We start from the raw sequence: 7,979 nt of genomic DNA, 5'->3' as shown, positions 1-7,979 counted from the left end.
TGTTTGGGTTACTATTCACTGCACTATTCAAGTCAAATTATTGACTTTCTAAGGCTTAATAGGTATGGGAACTCCAACTTCACCCACATACCACATTTTGGTCACCAAACTTGTTGGTTTTGGTCATTTGTTCAAAGCTTAGGTCATTTTGGCAAAATTGCCAATTTTCGGTTTTGGTTTTCCAAAGTTGCACTATTCCATTGGTCGATGATCTACTGTTGGAATTTGATAAAACTTCCTTCATAGAAAATGTTCCTTATTGTCTTAAGTGTATTCTCATTTTTGGATCACCTCAATCGGAGTTTTGTAGCTCAAGTTATGGCCAAAATAAGTTTACTGTTCACGTGCACTGTTCATACTGCAATTTAGGTGCTGGCAGATTTTTGGTCCAACTTTGGTCAATTGTTTGATCAAGTTAAGTTCATAATTTGGTCTCACTTTCTTCATATGAAATGTTGTACTATGTCTTAGGTTTCCATCGGTTCAAGAATCGCCTAAATCTGAGTTTTCTAGAGAGAGTTATAGCTATCCAAACATTGCTGCTCAACTAAAAATCTGCAGAATTTCAGTACAGAAATTTTAACTTTGCTCAATGATTTGAATGAGTTAATGGCCTAATTTGGGTTGGTATTCTTCATGAAAGTTTTAGGTCTATATCATATCTAATTGTTGGTAAAATTTCAGGTCAATTTGACCTACCTAGCTCGAGTTATGACCAAATGAACAGTTACTGTTCATTTGGTCAGTTTAATCTTGAGGGCAGCCTGCTATCAACTCACTTTGGTCAATTGTTTCACCAAGTTTTAGTCAGTTTTTGGCCATGGTTCCTTAATGAAAATTGTGCTCTTTTATGTCTATTTTCATCTCCAATTGGTGGCATATCAATTGGACTTGTAAAATTTGAGTTTTGGTCCTTCAAAGTGGGTTTGGTCATGCTGCCAGCAACATGACCATTGGACCTCCGAATTTAACTTAGTTTCCTATCATTCCCACACAAGTTATTGGGTCCTAATTGACCATTATTTCACTTCATAATAGGTCCAACATGCCATTTATATATTTCTCCAAAATTTGCCTCAAACCCTAGGCCTCCAAACCCTAATTCATCTAATTATTGTAATTAATCACACTTAATTGTTTTAATGCTAATCATTCAACACCAATAAGCTCACATACACCTTTAAATTCACCAAGTTCATGCATACACATCCTCAAACCCTAGTTGACTAAAATTTAGGTTTGGCCCTTCAACAATTTATTTCATTTCATTTTTCAACCATTTCTAAAGTAATTCAACTACTTAATAATGAATTTAAACATAATATTAAAAACTAACCACTAACCTCTTTTGTTGAATTTCTCCCTCTTCAAATCTTCTTTCTTTCCTCTTCTTTTTGTTGTCAAGATGCTTGTTAAAGTCCAAGAACAAGACTTACTTAAAGGAGTTAGGGAGTTTATAACATAAAATCAAGCTTTTGAAAGCTTGAGAAGGGTGTTAATGGTGGAAATGAAATGAGATAAATGAGAGAGAAGGAGTGACGGGAATGGAGAATGGAGAAGTAACCAAATTTTTTTTTTCTTTTCTTTTATCTCTTTTGGCTTATGGAAGACCACAATTTCCAATTTAATAATTCACTTAATTAATTTGTTTATGACATCACCTTTGACTTTTCTAACTTCTTTCCTTTTTTTTTTTTTTTCTATTTATTTTTCTATTAGTTCTTTAATTCTATTGTCGATTCCGAAATTTTCTTTTCTCCGATTTTATTTGTGATTATGTCGAGTCGACTCTCGGTCAATTGACCAAATTGCCCCTCGCGGTTCATCGGTTTGCAAATAATCTAATATTTCTTCCGCTCACGACCTAATTATTTGGTGACTTAACCGTTCTTTTCGTGATTTTCTCTTTTCCACTTTGTGTCCATAAGGGTCCTAAGGACCGCAGCGTCACTTTTTACGGTTGAAATTTGAGTTTAAAGCGACTTGCGATCGTTCAGGAGGTCACTCATCATTTGTGACTCTCGGTTCGTTTAACCTCTTATGTTACTTTTTCTTATTTATAGTTAACTAATTAAACATTACTAATTATTTGTGTTTATGGCTTCTCATGTTGTCTTAAGTGTGGCTCTAATCTCTTTATTTGTCCGGACCGACACCGGTCACCGGAACAGTGAAATATACCAGGCTATACCAATAGGGGTGTTACAAACAAAACAAAATGGTAGGTAAAAATTATTAAAATTATTAATAAAAAATTACCAACCAAAACTATTTGGTAGGTAAATATTTTTTAAAAAATATTAAAAACTTACTGACAACTCCGCCTAAGTAGTTTGCGCTTAGCCGGTCCCAAGCCTGGATAAAGGAGGAGGGCAACGGTAGGTGACAACCAGCGTAAAAATTTCGTCACACCCTATGATATGGATTCAAATGATATAAACGTTGGGGCGTCCTCTACTAACGATGCGCTACATCGGAGCCCGGGTGTAGTGAGAAATATGCAAGGGTGTAGGGCGTTCACCGAAAGCGACGCGCCATGCAGGTGCCCGGGTGTGGTGTTAAGTGAGTAAGGGTTCCCACATCATGGACGGGTGTGGGTAAAGAAGTTAGTCCATAGGACAGATAGTAGAATAAATAGTGGAACAGAACACAAGATAGACATAGAAAACAATAGAAGATATCATAGAATGAGACCAATTAGGAAGGAGTAGGATAGGAGGAGGATCAGGGTTGGTACTTGGAATGTTGGATCACTTACAGGAAAATTAATGGAGCTTGTGGATACCTTAGAAAGGAGAAGGGTGAATATTGCTTGCATTCAGGAGACTAAATGGGTAGGAGAGAAAAGTAAGGAAGTGGGTAATTCAGGGTACAAACTGTGGTTTACCGAAAAGGAGAGAAACAAGAACGGAGTGGGCATAATCATAGACAGGACATTGAAAGATGCAGTAATAGCTGTGAAAAGAGTAGGAAATAGAATTATACTAGTAAAGCTAGTAATAGAAGGAGAAACAATAAATATAGTTAGTGCTTATGCCCCACAAATAGGACTAGACAGTGAGAGTAAACAAAGGTTTTGGGAAGATATGGATGATTTAATGCAAAGCATATCGAATGAAGAGAATGTTTTCATTGGTGGAGATTTGAATGGGCATATAGGAAGTGATAGACAAGGTTATGAGAATGTTCATGGAGGTTCTGGTTTTGGCAGTCGAAATGAGGAGGGAAAAAGCATCCTGGATTTTGCTATGGCATACGACCTAATACTAGCAAATACCTACTTTATAAAAAGAGAGTTACATTTAGTGACTTTCAAAAGTGGGCAACATAGAAGCCAAATCGACTTCCTCTTAACTAGGAAGACAAATAGAGCTCTATGCAAGGATTGCAAGGTCATTCCAGGAGAGGCTTTAACAAGTCAACATCGGTTGGTGGTCTTGGATGTCAAGTTTAGGAACAATTCAAATAAGGTCAGAAGAAATAGTATAGCTCGAACAAAGTGGTGGGAGTTCAAAGGAGTAAAGCAAGTGAAGTTCAAAAATGAGCTTCTCGAGTCCGAAGTATGGAAGCTGGATATGGAGGCCAATGATATGTGGATACAGATGGCATCAAAGATTAGAGAAGTAGCTAGAAAAGTACTTGGAGAGTTTAAAGGACATGGACCACCCTCAAAAGAGAGAAGGTGGTGGAATGAGGAAGTACAAAAGGCAGTGAAGAGAAAAAGGGAATGGTATAAGAAATTACCTAAATGTGATAATAATGAGGCATATAAACAGTACAAGATAGCAAAGAAAGAGGCAAAAAAGGCAGTTAGTCAAGCAAGAGTACAGGCCTTTGAAAAGTTATATGAGAAACTTGAAACTAAAGAAGGGGAGAAAGATATTTATAGATTAGCAAGGAGGAGAGAAAGGAAATGTCAGGATCTCAATCAAGTTAGGTGCATTGAGGATAAAGAAGGAAAAGTGTTGGTGAAAGATGAGGACATTAAAGAAAGATGGAGAAATTATTTTAATGATCTCTTTAATAATAGTCAAAATGGTAATAGCGTGAATATAGATTATAGAACAATAGAAAAGAATGTGAATTATACTAGAAGGATTAGATCTTTAGAAGTAAAGGAAGCACTTAAGAGAATGAAAGTGGGTAAAGCCTGTGGACCTGATGAAATACCAATTGAAGTGTGGAAGTATTTGGGAGATATGGGAGTGGCATGGTTAACTAAATTATTTAATAAGATTCTAAACTCAAAGAAAATGCCTGATGAATGGAGGAAGAGTATTTTAGTACCTATTTTTAAAAATAAGGGAGACATACAGAGTTGCTCAAACTATAGGGGAATTAAACTCATGAGCCATACTATGAAGTTGTGGGAGAGAGTTGTGGAGCATCGACTACGTCATGATACTTCTATCTCTCTCAATCAATTTGGTTTCATGCCCGGTCGTTCAACTATGGAAGCGATCTTTCTTATTAGAAGCTTGATGGAGAAATATAGAGATGTGAAGAAAGATCTACACATGGTTTTTATTGATTTGGAGAAGGCTTATGATAGTGTTCCAAGAGAGGTCTTATGGAATGTGTTAGAATAAAAGAGGGTATCTATTAGGTACATACAAGTATTGAAAGATATGCATGAAGGAGCGACTACTATTGTGCGCACAGTGGGAGGGGACACAAGAGATTTTTAGATCTCAATTGGATTACACCAAGGATCAGCCATAAGCTCTTACCTTTTTACATTAGTTTTAGATGAACTGACGAAACGTATACAAGAGAGTATTCCTTGGTGCATGATGTTTGCGGATGATATTGTTTTGATAGATGAGACACGAGAAGGAGTCAATAGAAAGCTAGAACTTTGGAGAAGTACTCTAGAGTCAAAGGATTTTAAGTTAAGTAGAACGAAGACAGAATACATGCATTGCAAGTTTAGTAAAGGCCAAACTGGTAATAGGGAAGGAGTTAGTTTAAATGGAGTGATACTGCCCCAAAGTAATCACTTTAAATATCTAGGCTCAGTCCTTCAAGTAGATGGGGGATGTGAGGAGGATGTTAGTCATATGATTAAAGCCGGATGGTTGAAGTGGAGACGTGCCACGGGAGTTTTATGTGATCGTAAGATTCCCAATAAATTGAAAGGAAAATTTTACCGCACAGCCATACGACCGGCTATGTTATATGGTAGTGAGTGTTGGGCACTGAAAGAGTCGTATGCATCTAAGATAAGAGTTGCAGAGATGAGAATGTTAAGGTGGATGAGTGGCCATACTAGACTAGATAAAGTCCGATAAAGTCCGTATTAGAGAAAAGGTAGGAGTGGTGCCAATTGAAGATAAGTTGAGAGAAGGGAGATTAAAGTGGTTTGGTCATGTGAAGCGTAGACATACGGAGGCTCCAGTTAGACAAGTAGAGCACATTAGGTTAGAGGATAGAAAGAAAAAAAGGGATAGACCTAAATTGACTTGGAGGAGAGTAATACAACATGACCTAGAAGCATTACACATTTCTGAGGATTTAACTCAAAATCGTTCAGAGTGGAGAAAGCGAATCCATATAGCCGACCCCAAATTTTTGGGACAAAGGCTTAGTTGAGTTGAGTTGAGTATTAAAAACTTACTGACAAAATAGAGTAGTAGGTAAATATTTAAAAAAATCATTAAAAAATTTACCTACGAAATAAAGTGGTAGGTAAAATTTTTTAAAAATTATTACCAACCAAAAATTTGGTTGGTAATTATTAGTTGCTAAATCCATTTTACCTACCATATCTTTTTTATCAGTAATTAGGGACAAAAAATTTAGTCAATAAATGGTCGGTAATTCTTTTTTAAGCCTACCATCCTCCTACGCAATTACCTACGAAAAATTCTCAATTTAGCTACGAAATTTTTTGTTGGTAAAATTACCTACGAAAGTTATTTCGTTAATAAAAATTACCTACGCATAAATTTGTGAACGAAAAAAATTTTGTCGGTAATTCATTGGTAATCCTAATTACCTACGAAAAATATAATCAAATTTTATCGGTAATTTTCATCGCTATTTTTTTAATTTCTTGTAGTGATAATTTAAAATTCAGGATATTGTAGTTGGTATATCAGTAAATATTATGATTTGCTACTAAATTTAGTAACCGACTTAAATTCATTGCTGATTTAAAAAATAAATAAATATTATTATTTTGGAAATTAATTTTGTAAAATTATTTTATTACTATAAATACATTTTTATTTATTATAAATTCATTATAGTGAGAAAAAAAGTGGTCTTTGAAAAAGAAAAACAATAAAAATAGAAATGAAATGAGAAAAAAGATAAAGCCATGAGAGCAAATGGAAGAAAAATGAGACAAAAGTAAGAGAAAAAAAAAATGAAATCAGAGTGAAATGAGGAAAGAAAATGTATTAGTGAGTATTTATGCCCAATTAGCAATAAATTGCAAATCCATTACAAATTTTTTATATAAGAAAGAGGTTTTTTGTCTAGAAATTTGCAATGGATTGAAAAATCTATTGCAAAATTTTAAAAATTCATTGCTAAATGTGAAAAAATATTTTTCCGCTACTTTCGATTTAGTAACGGATGGAAAAATCTATTGCTAATTTTGGCAATAAATTGAAAAATCTATTGCTAAAAGAAAATATTTCTAACATCTAGCAATGAATTACACAATCCATTGCTAATTGAAAAAATTGTAAAGTTAGCAATGCAAAATCCGTTTATTTTAGTCACGGATTTGAATTCGTCGCAAATCCGATATATTATTGTAGTGTATTATTATTTATGTTAATTGCATTTTAATTGAAATAAAAAATAGCAATACTAAAATAATGAAAAGTGTGAAAAAGAAATTAAATATAGATAATAAAATTGAAGAACTGTTAGCTTTCACATGTTAAATTAAAGCTATTTTAATTGATATTATCTATATATAAGAAAGACAGAATACTTTTAACATTTAAATTCACCATTATAAAATTATTTTCTTGAAAATTTATTGTTTTAATTTAGATATAAATATTAAATCTAATATAATTTAACATACATTAAACTAATGACATACAAAGACACAATATTAAATTAGATAGACTTTAAATTCAGATAAATCTCTCTCATAATTAGATTTTTGTTTCTCATAATTAGATTTGGAAAAAAAATTATAAATTAAAGACTTCTTAATTCTTGATAAGGAAAATACATAGAATTACAAAATTAATATAAAATTATTATTGATGGAAGTTATTATTATTATTATTATTATTATTATTATTATTATTATTATTATTATTATTATCATGAATTAAAAAAATTATAAAGTATATACGCTTTATAAATTAGAATTCTATATAAAAATATAGATGAAAAATTAAAAATCGACAAAAATAATAAAATTCATTATTTATAAGAGAACACAATTAAGTAATAAGACACATAATTACATATTAATTTTTTATTAATAAATATAAAGTTTCTATGCATATATATAGTTTATAAGAAAATTAAAACTTAATTAATTTGTTAGAGTTCAAGTTGAATTGAAATTAAGAAGTATAATTAATTTAGGAAATATAATTAGTTTAGGAAGTTTAGTAGAATTTAAATTATGAAATTTAATAATTAGAGTCTTAAAAGGACTAGATTTTAGTGACCTATATATATGAATAGTTGATTGACCATTAAATGGAATGTATTACAGAGAGCCTACAAAGTGAAATGTGTGTTGAATTCTATAAGTTTTGTTTGAGTTATAATAAAGGTGAGAAAAATAATTAGTAGTTGTAATTACTTTTACTTAATAGTAGATTTATTTAGTGGAGTAGGCTTCCAATGAACCACGTTAAATTTTGTGTTCTTTATTTTGTGTGGGTGTGATTTTTCATAACATAATTTATAATTTTTCTATAATATTTATTATTTATAAATTTAATTGTATTTAATCTTTATGAATAATTATGTTTATTCTTTACTTTTATTTATTT

The sequence above is a fragment of the Hevea brasiliensis genome, chromosome 1, assembly GCF_030052815.1.
Source record: "Hevea brasiliensis isolate MT/VB/25A 57/8 chromosome 1, ASM3005281v1, whole genome shotgun sequence".
NCBI classification, from domain to species: Eukaryota; Viridiplantae; Streptophyta; class Magnoliopsida; order Malpighiales; family Euphorbiaceae; genus Hevea; species Hevea brasiliensis.
This window is presented reverse-complemented; position numbering follows the sequence as displayed.